The following is a 15147-nucleotide window of genomic DNA, read 5'->3' as shown; positions in this document are numbered from 1 at the left end:
TGATCATTGCTAATACTTGTTCTTATCTCACCTATTTCTGATAACACAAGGTGCCAGAATGTTGACATTGTACACTCTGGAATTTAGGAGGATGAGAGGAGATTTTTTGGAAACATATAACATTATTAAGGGGTTGGACACGCTAGAGGCAGGAAACATGTTCCCAATGTTGGGGGAGTCCAGAACCAGGGGCCACAGTTTAAGAATAAGGGGTAAGCCATTTAGAACGGAGATGAGGAAACACTTTTTCACACAGAGAGTTGTGAGTCTGTGAAATTCTCTGGATGGAGGCAGGTTCTCTGGATGCTTTCAAGAGAGAGCTAGACAGAACTCTTAAAGATAGCGGTGTCAATGGGTATGGGGAGAAGGCGGGAACGGGGTACTGATTGTGGATGATCAACCATGATCACATTGAATGGCAGTGCTGGCTCGATGGGCCGAATGGCCGACTCCTGCACCTATTGTCTATGGTCTATTATGAATAAACAAAGTCTATGTAGCAGGTAATACATGCTTCAAAACGGTTCCGTTCAATGCAGTTCAATTAACGCCCACTCCATTATAATAACTTAAATTTGTAACAATGTATTAATCACATACCAGTTATTTATTTGTGGCTTTCAGCTGTCGGATCAAAACGAATAATAATGTAATAAATTCGAATTATGAGCCGCTGTTCGTAACCTTGGAATCGTATGGAATTTAAAGCGCTTGAGGACTTTATTTGTACAAGGCATACTGCAGATATTGCTCTCAAGAGATGCTGTCAGTCCCGCTGAGTTACTCCAGCATTTTGTGTCTATCTGCGATTTAAACCAGCATCTACAGTCCTTCCCTACATATGGACATTGTTCTAATGTCTGCGAGTGTGTTCAGATGATTTCTATTTACAGGTACAAAATCTAATGCTAATAACAAAACAACCGGTTCGGTCACAATAAGTTTCAAACGACTCATTCTTAATATTATCTAATTATATTTTATGTTTAACCAAACGTGCTGAATAATTTGATTTCTTGTACTAGAATTTCATTTGCCTTAAGCACCATTCTGGATGAACTAACAGAATAACCATTTAAAAAAAAAATAGCTGAAAAGAAAATCTCATTAAAACGTGTTTTATATCGTCTCCACGGAATCTTGCTGGAGTAACTCAGTGGGTCAGACAGCATCTCGGGAGAACATGGTCGGCAACGTTTCGGGTCGGGGCCCTTCCTCAGACTGATTGTGGAGGTGGCGGCGGGGGGAGGGGGGGGGAGCTGGAAAAGAGGTGGGGAGGACAAAGCTTGGTAGACAAAAGGTGGGGCACGGGAAGAGAGGGGGCTGAGGAGGGGGGAGGGGACGGATTGGAATTGCTTGATTACCTAAGAATATAACGTTCATATCGTTAGGCTGTAAGTTGCACAAATCATAAACAGATATAGACGAACGAAGTTTTTTGATAGGCAAGATCCGTGTGGGACACGGATAAAAGAGGGGTAACGCCCAGGACGTTTCGTAAAGGCGTAGGGAGGAGAAATGGTTGCGAGTCCGGGGGGCACAGGGAACAGGGAAGGGGTGGTTAGTGAATGGGGGTTCGTTAACTAAATTTGGCAAACGATACAAATGCTCGGCGCAAAGGTCACAGAGTCTGCGCTTGGTCCCGCCGACATAAATGAGACACAGAATGAAGAGGATGATATTAGATTACATAAACCTCTGTCTCACCTCGGAAGGCTGCTAGGGTCCCTGTGTGAATATAGGGGAGGAGGTACAGGGACAATCATTACATATCCTGCGGTTGCACGGGAAAGTGCCGGGGATGGGGTAGTTTGTGTGGGAAGCTAATGCATCTGTTAGCTTCACGTTCGTTACAAATGCATACGTTGTTTGGTCTGAAGTGACTAGATCATGCTTAATATTGTGGAGACATTTTCAGAATAATCTCTTTATTTGCGTCCCAACAGTTCTGCCAGTGGATCATATAGGTAGGTATATGTATTGCTCCCCCCTTTTCCCCTTTACTTTCTCTCATATGTGTTATGTTTAGGTTTATTTAGCTGGATGCAGGAAGATTGTTCCCGATGTTGGGGAAGTCCAGAACAAGGGGTCACAGTTTAAGGATAAGGGGGAAATCTTTTAGGACCAAGATGAGAAACACATTTTTCACACAGAGAGTGGTGAATCTCTGGAATTCTCTGCCACAGAAGGTAGTTGAGGCCAGTTCATTGGCTATATTTAAGAGGGAGTTAGATGTGGCCCTTGTGGCTAAAGGGATCAGGGGTATGGATAGAAGGCAAGTACGGGATACTGAGTTGGATGATCAGCCATGATCATATTGAATGGCGGTGCTGGCTCGAAGGGCCGAATGGCCTATTCCTGCACCTATTTTCTATGTTTCTATGTTTCTATGTTATTATTGTCACTTACACCGAGGTAAAGTGAAAAGCTTCTTTTTGCGCGCTATATAAACAGATCAGATATCCCATGTATAAATACAATCAAATCAAAATCAAGTACAACAGATAGAGCAAGGGGGGAGATACAGAGTGCAGAATATAGCTCTCAGCATATGTGGAGAGCATGCCCAGTCTGATCTGCCCGGCATACCGTCCTGCTCTGCATTTTGCAACCTCTACGATCTTTTCGCTTTATTTGCACTCGCGTGCACTGTTCTCCAACTGTTCCCATGCACTCATTCGCCGGGCAACCCTGTTTATAGATGATCCCAATGGTCGCGAAATCAAAGCGCTGGAGGAGCTCAACGTGTAGGCAGAATATGTGGATGAATGGACGTACGGCATGGTATATCCCGAGCCGAACTGTCTCCAGTCTATTCCCTAGACAGATGGGAGTCCCCGTCCGAAACCATTCCCTCCGAGCATGCTGCTCGACCCGCTGAGTTCTGCAGCAAGTTTTATTTGTTTTGCCTAAGATTCCAGATTCTGCAGTTTCCCGTATCCCCGTGGTCTCCCCAGTTTCCATTAGCGCCAACTCCCCTCCCACCCTCCTCCACCCTCCCTGCCACTTTTCATGCTTCTTTTGTCACCTTCTGACGAACGCTCTTCAACCTGAAACTTTAAGTCTGTTTCGCCTCCCACAGATGCGGCCTGGCCTGCTGAGCATTTTCCAGTATTTTATTTTAGAAATAATTCATTATTTGAGCTAGACACAAAAAGCTGGAGTAACTCAGCGGGTCAGACAGTATCTCCGGAGAAAACGAATAGCTGACGTTTCGGGTTGAGACCCTTTCTTCAGCAGTCAGTATTTTGCATTTTCTTTGACCTCATCCCCTTTGATGTCTCGTTTTCACATCTTACCCTTCCTTATCTCCGCGTCTTTCTCTCCCCTGATTCTCAGTGTCAAGAATGGTCTCGGCCCAAAACGTCACCCATTCCTTCTATCCAGAGATGCTGCCTGTTCCGCTGAGTCATAGAAACATAGAAAATATGTGCAGGAGGAGGCCATTCAGCCCTTTAAGCCAGCACCGCCATTCATTGTGATCATGGCTGATCGTCCCGTATCAATAACCCGCGCCTGCCTTCTCCCCATATCCCTTGATTCCACTAGCCCCCAGAGCTCTATCTAACTCTCTCTTAAATCAATCCAGCGATTTGGCCTCCACTGCCCTCTGTGGCAGGGAATTCCACAAATTCACAATTATCTGGGCGAAAACGTTTTTTCTCACCTCAGTCTTAAATGACCTCCCCTTTATTCTAAGACTGTGGCCACTGGTTCTGAACTCGCCCAACATTGGGAACTCCAGCATTTTGTGTCTATCTTCGGTGTAAACCAACATCTACTGTTCCTTCCTACACGTTATTTGGGCTTTTCATTCGACTTCCCTTTTCAGTTTAGAAAAGAGGTTCGCCGTTTTTGGTTCCTGGAATACGTTGAAATCTACCAGTCATATCGGATTAATGTTATTTTCGAAAGTAAGCAACACTGCCCTGCAAGAGAAACAGTTAACTTTAGCGGCTACTTGTTCCATAAATAATCGCTAAGAAATTATATTCTTTATGTAAATCTCCTTAATTTATTGGAGTGCTGAATATTAGTCCATGTATGGAAACATCAAAGCGATTATTTGAAATATTAAAAGGAGTAAATTGACAATAGGGTTCAGCAAATTATTATTACCCAAATTGCCCCATATTCTATTTGCCAAGTTGACCATTCTAAATCTTCCTAAGATCTGTAACTTAGTTATCCTTCTTCGCAGTTTTTATCAGCTATTTTGGCAGCAGATAAACACGTTCTAAAGTCTGTTTGTAAACTTGCTCCCAATAGATTTAAACAGATTACTCTTCTATTGCGGATTGGACTTTGAACAACAGCCCGACTCATCCCATTTATTCGTGGTTGGTGTTTTTAAACACGAGCGCAATCTCCCTTAAACATATTTATGCATTTTGCGGGGGTTCTTGGAATTTTGCTGTTTTCTATTTGGGCTTAGTAGCTTCTCTAACTGTCTCCACATTTTCGTTCCTATTTTGTGACATACTGTCCAGCACTTAGCGTCGTGTTCAGACAGACCGCACAAATGCACTACCCTCCTTTCACCATAGAAACCTGGCACTTTATCAGTCGAAATGCCTTTATTTTATAGAAGTAATTTTCTTTCATTATAGAAAGCGCCATATATTCTTAATGAGCTTTCTCAATAGAAAACGCGAGAATTGTTTTTAAAAATCCCCAGTTAAAAGGGTATTGAATTGCCAAAATACTGTAATTCACATGCCTCATTTTACTTGTAAGTACCATCTTTGCAAGATTCGAGTTACTCGAATAAACTATATAGATCATTGCTATTAATGTTAGACCATTAACTGTGGGTATCCCGATGTTACCCGACCTTTTCTGTGCGTCCACAACTAATATGTCCCTGTGATTCTTTACGTAAGCAAAACGAAAAGGTTCCACATTCTGTGTGTACTTTCCACACAGCTGTATGGACATGTTTTCGTTGCAGGCTCCAAAGTCCTCGCTTGGCGGCGCACCTCTTGCCTGTTGACCCCGAGCTTGCATGTTCTCCCTCTGCGGGGGATCCAGTGACTTCAACATGTTCGTGTGCTGATGCACAATACTGCTTCTGCAACTCACTTGAAATCCGACGGGTTCCAGCTGCCTGCAAGTCTGCATCCCGTGAGAACCGGTCTTACTGTCCATCCATCTGACACCTGGAGTCTCGTCTCTCGTTTACACAATCCTTTGCCACACTGAACATGTCCATTATACCAAAATGCATACGCTCTAATATAAGAAAAATATGGCCCCATATTTTCATGTTTATCGCGCATCACCTAAACAAGAACCAAACCGCAATTCGTGAGACACAAGAGACTGCAGAGTCAGAAATCTCGAGCAAAGCACAAAGTGCTCGAGGAACTCAGCTGGTCAGGCAGCGTCCGTGGATGGAATGGACAGGCGATGTTTTGGGTCGGGACCCTTCTACCGACCGTGAAGTCCAGATGGTCCCTGATCAGCTGAGTTCCTCCAGCACCTTGTGTTTTGCTTTATACAACTATATTAAGCTGGTTCGATTTTGCTATGACTGAGTATTTTCACTTTTTCATTGCTGATAAGGTCATCTTTTCTGCCCACCCTTGGTTGTCTCAATGGGAAAAATAAGTGCTTCTTGTCCCGCTACAGTTGAGGTGTTGACGCCCCCCCCCCCCTTGAGTTGTCAGATAGGGAGATATATTGGCACATGGGCCAGGAAGCCAGAATGATGTTCAATTTGCCGTTGTTGCGGTATTATTCTTATTAATAAAACATGGTCGACTACTTAGGACTGTGATGAGAAGTAATTTATTCACGCAGTGAGTAGTGCATATTTGGAAATTTCTATCCATACCGGGCTCAGTCACAAACTATATTCAAGGCGGATGTAGATTGATTATGGGACATTAATGGGATTGGTGCTTCAATATGCGGAATTAATAGATCAACCGCGAGATTGTTTAATGGCAAGCGAAGGGCAATAGGCCAGATAGATGGTACCTGCTGCATCCATTACTTTTGTGTGTATACTCTTATTATTTCTGCGTTGGAGAAGTACAGTAGATGAAGATTTGCTCGAGGAGATGCTGGCAGTGGAGAACATGAGTGGTTATGGCGCTGGATGGGTTGCCCATCAGTCCTCTGTACAGCTTAGAGTGCCTTGAGTATTAACCGAACTACACTGATTCGAGCAATTGGAGGTTATTCGATCACTTTATTGCTTGATCCTTGTAGATAGTGGGACGGTTATAGATGTCAGTCCTTCCGAAGAAGACTCGTTAATTTAGCCTTGAGTTGGTCCAGACAAATGTCTGTCAAAAATAACCAAACCCACGATTTTGAGTCAAAGGCGGCGATGGAGTTGAGCACCAAACCGATTCGACGAGTAGTCTAGTTAATTGTCCCCTTCACACATAATAATACATAACATGTTATGTCGTCATATATAATTAATTACATTTAAAGCCAAACCGGCATTTTTTTGGAAAATCCCTCGACTCAAATTCTCTGGACAACGCGGCATTAAATTAATCAGCCCGTATGCAAGTAGATAGTGTTTATGTTCAAAAGGAGCAGGAACTCATTAGTTTACGCATGCCGTTTATTTGTTAATACATTATACGTTGACTTGGTGTATATCGCCGATGTTTTCTGGAACAAATTCTGTACCAATTAACCGCGTTTCCCGCAGCACAATATAAATACGATGTAAATACTCCGAAGTCGTGAAGAAGACGATGGCAATGCACATCTTCCCGTTATAGCTTTTACTTACAGCAAAAGTGTAAGTACACATTTCTGACTTCCACGTTGGACAATATTGATGCAAATGGTTAGTTCTTTAAGGCAGCGCCTAAACGGCGATATTGCAGGAATACGGGATCTGTAATGTCAAGGCCCGATTGCAAAGGGTCGGACGTCCGAGTTGCTGCCGCCGTCTCTGACCTGCATCACGGCCAGTCCCGGGACCTGCCGCCTGCCGCCCGAACCCCCAGATTCACCTGAGTCCGCGGCAGACACTTACAACCAAAACCCCATTCCCGGATGACAACTGAACGGTATCGGGAGATACAGAAAGAAACTATTGCTATTGGGGTAACGCATTCCGTTTGATTAATGGCAAGAAAACATTTATTTTTAAGTAATTATGTTTTAAGCTGCCGCCCCTTCTCTCCGAAGAGAATGTTCCCAATGTATTTATTTTGTCCCGCCGACTGCATATACCAGTAGCGCAGCGCACCCCCGCCACGGCGCCTTTGCAACCCGTTAAATCACTGGAGACCTTTTTTTGAACTAATTACAATTCACTGTCCACTGTTACTGCTAAAATGTGATTGCAATCCGGTCTTTGTTTATTTTTCGCGTATGGCCGCTGCATCGTGGAAGGATATTTGATCACTCACAGTTGGTTAATCCACAGTGGGATCTCACGCTGATTTAAAAAATAAATCGAAAATTACATAAATGACCATTATGCCGAAAAGTATTGAAAGCGCTTGCGAGAATTTCCGCGCTTCACTCGATAACACGGAAACTGCACCAACAAATCCGTTACTCAACAAAGACAATCAAATCAAGACTGTTTAAAGACATCGACCCAGAACAAAGAGGTGGATTTGCCGGAATAGTTCCCTGCGCCCTAACTGGAAAATAATAGAAAAACAACGTGAAGGACCTTTTGAAGTTTGTGCTTGGCTCTGGGCCGGGAGAGTGAGACAACGCCGATTCTGAACCCTGTCATTGTTGTGAAGGGGTGAGTGGCAGGTCAGGACGTCGTGAAATGTTGTTTTCGTCCTGGGATTCCGAAGCTCACTTTATTCACACTGCGCTGCCATTACAGGCGCGGAAAACGCGCACCAACTTGGAGCTAGCCCTGTCTGGAGTCTGATTCGATGGCTGGGCACAGTGCCCGCGGCCGGGGCTGGACTCGGCACAAGCTGGAGTACAACTGGGATTCAAAGGTCAAAGCTGAGCTCGACTGAATGTGGAACGTGAAGAGGCATCACTTTTCATGCTATTTATAGGTTCGCTTAAAAGAAAACATAAGAGCGCCAGCCCGGTTAAGCAAAACGGCGCCCGTTGTAGAGATATTAACTCCATCGTTGTAGAAATATTAACTTCATAGTATGGCAATAAGAAGGGAAGATTTGTGTTCATTTTTTTAAAATCTCCGATGAATAAAATGTCGTTTGCATAGCTTTCTTTAACCCAGAACAATGCAAGTTGCATGGATTTTGCAAAGATTGTGTAGAACGTGTCAGATTATTATTAGAAAACCAAGCAGCCATAATTGACCTGAACAAGTAGTCCTTCTTAATATCACTTAAACCATGTCAGTGTTTGAATATGTTGAACTGTGCAGTGACCCAGCAACAAAACTGCATATATTAGCTCCGTGCAAGTAATCACGGGCCTAGATTAACAATCTTGTGTATCTGGTGGCATCAAGTAAACACATAATAAAACGAGACGCAGATTCAGTAATATCCGATATATCCTTTGCGGCGAAATAACTCTATCCCATGCGACCTTTTTAACGGTGTACATTTGGTTACAGATGCCTTTACACTGCTGCTGATGTTGTTCAGGAGCCCAGAGAATGGGGAAATTGAAACATACTTGTTCTTAATAATGGATGCCAAGATTTCACTTTTACAGTAGCTGGCATTTTGTCAGTGTCTGTTTTGGCGGACAAGAGTGACAGCTGTCTAAATGTAAATCCCATTCAGATTTTGAATTCAGACAACATAGAAATAGGTCATTCGGTCCAACTTGCCCGTGCCAATCAAGATGTCTCATTTACATTAGTCCTATCTGCCTGAAACATAGACACATAGAAAATAGGTGCAGGAGGAGGCCATTCGGTCCTTCAAGTCAGCAGCACCATTCATTGCGATCATGGCTGATCGTCCCCAATCAATAACCCGTGCCTGCCTTCTCCCCATATCCTTTGATTCCACTAGTCCCTAGAGTTCTATCTAATTCTCTTTTAAATCCCTTCAGTGATTTGGCCTCCACTGCCCTCTGTGCCAGGGAATTCCATAAATTCACAACTCTCTGGGTGAAAAAGTTTTTTCTCCCCTCAGTCTTAAATGGCCTCCCCTTTATTCTAAGACTGTGGACCCTGATAGATATATCTGTGTACCTGCCCAAATATCTTTTACATGAAGCTATAGTATCTGCCTCGACTGCCTCATCTGGCAGCTCATTCTATCACCCCCTTTGTGAAAATTATGCCCCTCAGGTTCCTATTAAATCTTTCCTCTCTCACCATAAACCAATGACTTCTGGATTCCTTTATTCTGAGTATACTAGATACTACTCTGTGTATCTATCCTATGTATTCCACGTGATGTTTACACCTCTATAAGATCACCCTGCATCATCCTATGCTGCAAGGAATAAAGTCCTAGCCTGCCTAATGTCTCTCTATAGCCCAGGCTTTTGTCCTGGCAATATTCTCATAAATCTTTGCACTTTTGCCATCTGAACAACATCTTTCCTAAGGCAGGGGCCAAACATTGAAAACAATACTCCAAATATGGCCTCACCAATGTCTTCTACAAATGTAATATAACATCTTGATGTCTATACTCATTATCTTGACAGACTAAGGCCGATACGCCAAAGGTCTTCTTGACTACCCTATCTACCTCTGTCACCACTTTCAAGGAACTCTGAACCTAGATTCCTGGATCCGGGCTGGTCTATAACGCTGCTAATCATTGTGTATGTCCTGGTCTGGTTTGACTCTCAAAATGCAACACCTCACATTCATCTGCATTAAAATTCCACTAACCATTCCTCAGCCCATTTGTCCAATTTATCAATGTCCTGCTGTAATTTTTGTAACATCTTTACCATCTATGATACCACACACTTTAGTGTCACCTGCAAACTGACTGATCATGCTTTGTATGATGTCTTCATCTTCTTCTTGCATATGGTGTGCACAGCCTAAAGTTGCAGGAAAACTTGTTCTATTTGATAGTAAGATTAAACGAGAACTTACCAGTTTGAAGTTTGATCTGTATTTTATGAGGAGTTACGATGAGGGATTACGTGAAGAAGCCGGCCACAACGCATGCGTGTCATTCTTCAAAGCAGCGGTGTGAAATCACAGATAACTGTAATGACTAAACATAGTAAGATTAGAGAAGAGATACCAGTTAAGTATATGATCAGGGTGGGAGCGGGGGGCACGTAATCCCTCATCGTAACTCCTCATAAAATACAGATCAAACTTCAAACTGGTAAGTTCTCGTTTAATCTTACTATTTTACTTCGGAGTCACGTGAGTGACTATGTGAAAATTTTAAAGCTCTGTGATTTCATGCCGTGGAAACGAGTCCATGCATCACGTCTACCTTGACTGTGGGAGGAATAGTGTTAACATAATTTGGACATGATTCGTCACTGAAATCATAAAATTTATTAACACAAATTATAACCCCTTTTATGGGTTTAATTAATTTACAGAACTTACATTTTTTTCTGCATATGTTCCAGATTTCATCACTGGTTTATTGTAAAATAACTGGAAAGTTCTTTCCACCGACCATCCTGCTGCTTCGAGGACTTGGTCCATGGGCACATCCAGTTGTACTGCTGCCGATGTAGCTGCAGCCCTAGTGGAATGAGATTTAAAAACGTTAGTATCCACCCCAGCCTGTGTCAGCACCTGTTTCAGCCATCTCGAGATGGTCTGGACCGTCACTCTTTTGTGAGGTTGCTTATGGCTGATCAGCAGTCCCTTCTCATTGCCTCTTAGGATTTTTGTTTTCTCAATGTATAATATATATATGACAGGTTTCTAACTATACATAGACGGTCATCTGAAGGATATGACCTGAATTGTATATTGAGGCCTGCTGATCCCTGTCTGTTCTGCTTTACCAGTTCATATTATCTAAATGGTGGCCGATTGGGAAAGGGGGGAGATGCAGCGAGACCTGGGTGTCATGGTACACCAGTCATTGAAGGTAGGCATGCAGGTGCAGCAGGCAGTAAAGAAAGCGAATGGTATGTTGGCTTTCATAGCAAGAGGATTTGAGTATAGGAGCAGGGAGGTTCTACTGCAGTTGTACAGGGTCTTGGTGAGACCACACCTGGAGTATTGCGTACAGTTTTGGTCTCCAAATCTGAGGAAGGACATTATTGCCATAGAGGGAATGCAGAGAAGGTTCACCAGACTGATTCCTGGGATGTCAGGACTGTCTTATGAAGAAAGATTGGATAGACTTGGTTTATACTCTCTAGAATTTAGGAGATTGAGAGGGGATCTTATAGAAACTTACAAAATTCTTAAGGGGTTGGGCAGGCTAGATGCAGGAAGATTGTTCCCGATGTTGGGGAAGTCCAGGACAAGGGGTCACAGCTTAAGGATAAGGGGAAAATCCTTTAAAACCGAGATGAGAAGAACTTTTTTCACACACAGAGTGGTGAATCTCTGGAACTCTCTGCCACAGAGGGTAGTTGAGGCCAGTTCATTGGCTATATTTAAGAGGGAGTTAGATGCGGCCCTTGTGGCCAAGGGGATCAGGGGGTATGGAGAGAAGGCAGGTACGGGATACTGAGTTGGATGATCAGCCATGATCATATTGAATGGTGGTGCAGGCTCGAAGGGCCGAATGGTCTACTCCTGCACCTAATTTCTATGTTTCTATGTTTCTATGTTTCATAGATGTGGAACGTAATATCATCAGGTGAGGAGGTCATGTTGTCCAGTCTGAGTTTATGCAGTGACTGAACCCTCTGTGCCATGACCAGTGCCATTAACATGACTGTTTTCAAAGTTAGTCTGTGTGGGGACAGAGTTGATGCTGGAGACCAGTTCCTGAGCGTTTTCAGGACAATGCTTACATCCCAAATTTGGGAGTACCTGGTTTTTGGGGGATTTGTATTAAATATTCCCCTCATGAGCTTTGTTACCAGTGGGTGAATCCCTACAGTGTAACGCTCTGTCCCTTGCCATAGGTAAGTCGATAGGGCACTTCTGGTGCTGTTGATGGCACTGTAGCTGAGCCCCTCATCATAGTGGCGGCCTGCCAGATATTCCAGAACAGACGGGATGTTCATGTTTCTGTTGGTGATGTTGTTCTTATGACAGTACATTTCCCACTTCCTGATGTAGACCAGATATTGTTTTTTAGTTGATTGTCTTTGGGCCGCCGAGATCATATTCGCTGTTCAGTCCGTTAGTCCCAGTTGTAGAAGTGGTGTTTTTAAATCTACAAATTAACAGGTTCAAGCTTTTATGGCATGGATGGCTATCCCCTGTCACGGGATGTAGCAACAAGTCTGGTCTATGTGGGATGGTAATACATGGTTCTAATACCATGTTTTGCACCACTGGGAACCATGGTTGTGTAGGCCAATCGGGTACTACCAAAATACCAGACGCAGAATCTTGTTGAATTTTCCTTAATACCCGACTGATGAGGCAACAAGGAGGGAATGCATAGATAAACAATTTCCCCCAATGCAGCGAAAATGCATCTGTTGCTGCTGCCCCAGGATCTGGTTCCTATGAAACATAGTTAGGTATTTGGTTGTTTAGTCTGGATGCGAATAGAGCGATATCTGGTGTTCCATTTTTGCTGTAATGTCGGAAAAAAACATTTTGTTCAACATCCATTCGGTGTTTTCATTAAATTTGCGTGACCTGGTGTCTGCCACCAAATTTAGTCTTCCTGGTAGGTAAGTGGCTGATATCCAAATATCTCTCTGGATGCACCATTGCCAAATTGAATTAGCGAGATTGTCACATGATATCGATTTGTTACCACCCATGTGGTTGATGTATGCTACCACGGTGGTATTGTCTATCTGTAGTCTAACATGCTGGTGATATGACCCAGTACAATATGACTTTAGGCCATGGAATGCACCCAACATTTCCAAGTAGTTTATGTCCAGTGTGAATAAAAAAGATGCCTCCTGTGCAGTCCATCTACCTCCACAGCTGGTGATGGTATTGATGGCTCCCCACCCAAGTGCACTGGCATCGGTTTGTAGTACCATAGAAGGGTTACTGACAATGATTGGGTTGGAACAAAGCCAGAGGTTGTCTATCCACCATTTTAGTTCCGTTTTGGCTTGGATTGGTAGTCTCATAGGTCTGTCAAAGTGACGTGCATTGATTTTGAGAGCTTGTATTTTTGCTCTCTGTAAGTTTTGGTAATGTAGAGGTCCAAATTGTGTGGCTGGGAAAGCAGCCACCATTTTACCAATTACTTTTGCCACCAATCTGATGGATGGATTTCTGATGTCAATGAGGTTGTTGCAAGCCTCTATTAAATCTCTAGCCTTTCCCTTAGGTAGAGTCACCGTCATGTGAACTGAGTCAATGCTGAATCCCAAAAAGTCCATAGTAGTGGATGGTGTTAGTTTAGATTTAACTGGATGGATGATAAATCCCAGTTTTTCAAATAACTGTTTTGTGGCTGTTACAGTTTGTATGGCCAATTCCAAAGTTATGCCCCCTATGAGTATGTCATCTAAATATGCCATAACCATGTGATTACGTTTCCGTAGAAACGCTAGGGCTGGTTTTAAGATTTTCGTGAAGAGCCTGGGGGCTGATGATAGCCCATTTGGCAGTGCTTTATATTGTCAGTGTTGTCCCATCCAGTTGAATTTTAAGTAACATCTGTGGTCACCTCGTATGGGTACTGAATAGTAAGCATCTTTTAAATCGATGCTGGCCGTGAAGTAACCTTTGGAAATTAATTGTTTAGGAGTAATAAAGGTTTCCATTTTAAAGTGAATATATTGTACAAATGTATTCAATTTTGTCAGATCTATGATGATGCGACAACCACCATCTTTTTTGGTTTTGGTAAAAATATTGGACACGAATTCTAATGGTTCGTGTTGAGTTATCTCAATTACCCATTTTATGTAAAGCCGCTCCAGTTCAGCTTGTGCCTCTGTTTTTTCTTCATCAGAGAGTACGAACACTCAGTTCAGTCTATGTTGAACTGGAGGGCTGTACTCATGTATAAACTCTATTGTATATCCCTGGATACTGTTTAAGATGTAAGTAACGGTTGTTAGCATGCTCCATGCATTCAAAAACCAGTGTAGTCTCCCCCCAACACCCATGCTCTCCATATCTTTTAGGGAACAAGACCCACCTACCTCCATTGTTACCAGTGGCAGGTTTACTTCTTTTTGTAGTTCTTCCGCTGTTGTTGCGCTGGTGCCTGGTTTCTCGGGTTGGTTGGTGTTGGGGTTCCCCGCATCTTCCAAGAAGGCCGGCCTGGGCCATGGCCTAAAAAAGACATGTTTGAAATACCGTGCCTTCGAGCTTTCACCAGTTCTGCTGGTGGGTGCGTAGGGATGCTGTCTTTGGCTGTAGTGGGTTTTTGTTGGTGTTCCTTTTATTAATCCCAAAGTTTTGGCTTCCTCATCGAGCTCTTTTACCTGCTTCGATAGGTTGCCTCCGAACAAGAGAATTGGTGGTTTCGTGGCCCCAGGTTTGCACAGTTCCGCGAACTTTGGGTTCAGCGTGGGTTGAATGGCAATTTTCCTGATGTTATTTATTTCATGCTGGGTGTTGCAGAATAGTGCCAGTGCATCTTGTTGATCCTGGGACATATTCCTGTCGTCCACTGTACGGGCAAATGCTGTTATCCCTGCGGTCAGTACTTTCAGTACTTTTTGTAATTTCACATCCATACTCCTGACTCCTGTTCCAATGTGTTTCCATATACAGTTGTTAACTATTGGAACGTTCAGAGATATGCAATTGCCCGGTGCCAGGTGTCTTCCTGTGGTGTCCAGTACAGCCTGCTCTTGTAACTGGTTTAGTGACATGTAGTCAATACTGGCAGCAAGCTTTGGCTCCAGATTTTGTCCAGTCTGTTCCGGCTGTATAAAATTGGCCACCATGTCCAGCAAGTTCTCTTTTTCTCGCACCCCATGCACACTTATCTGTTCTTCTGCGGACCCCTCTTCTAGGTCAGCCCAGAACTGACCCGCAGTGCTCCCCTCCGGTGAGGTGGAAACACTGTGCAGCCCTTGAAAAGGTACTGCTGTGGGTTTGTCATAGGGCCCACAGTGACCCGACTCCATCTCCCGGAGTCTGTCACGTTGGAGCAAATGCTCCACACACCGCTCCATCCGGCTCCAGCGCTCTCGGTCGCTGGCCGCCCGCGGTGG

The sequence above is a fragment of the Leucoraja erinacea genome, chromosome 2 (assembly GCF_028641065.1).
Source record: "Leucoraja erinacea ecotype New England chromosome 2, Leri_hhj_1, whole genome shotgun sequence".
Classification (NCBI taxonomy): Eukaryota; Metazoa; Chordata; class Chondrichthyes; order Rajiformes; family Rajidae; genus Leucoraja; species Leucoraja erinaceus.
Note: the sequence above shows the minus strand (reverse complement) of the source record.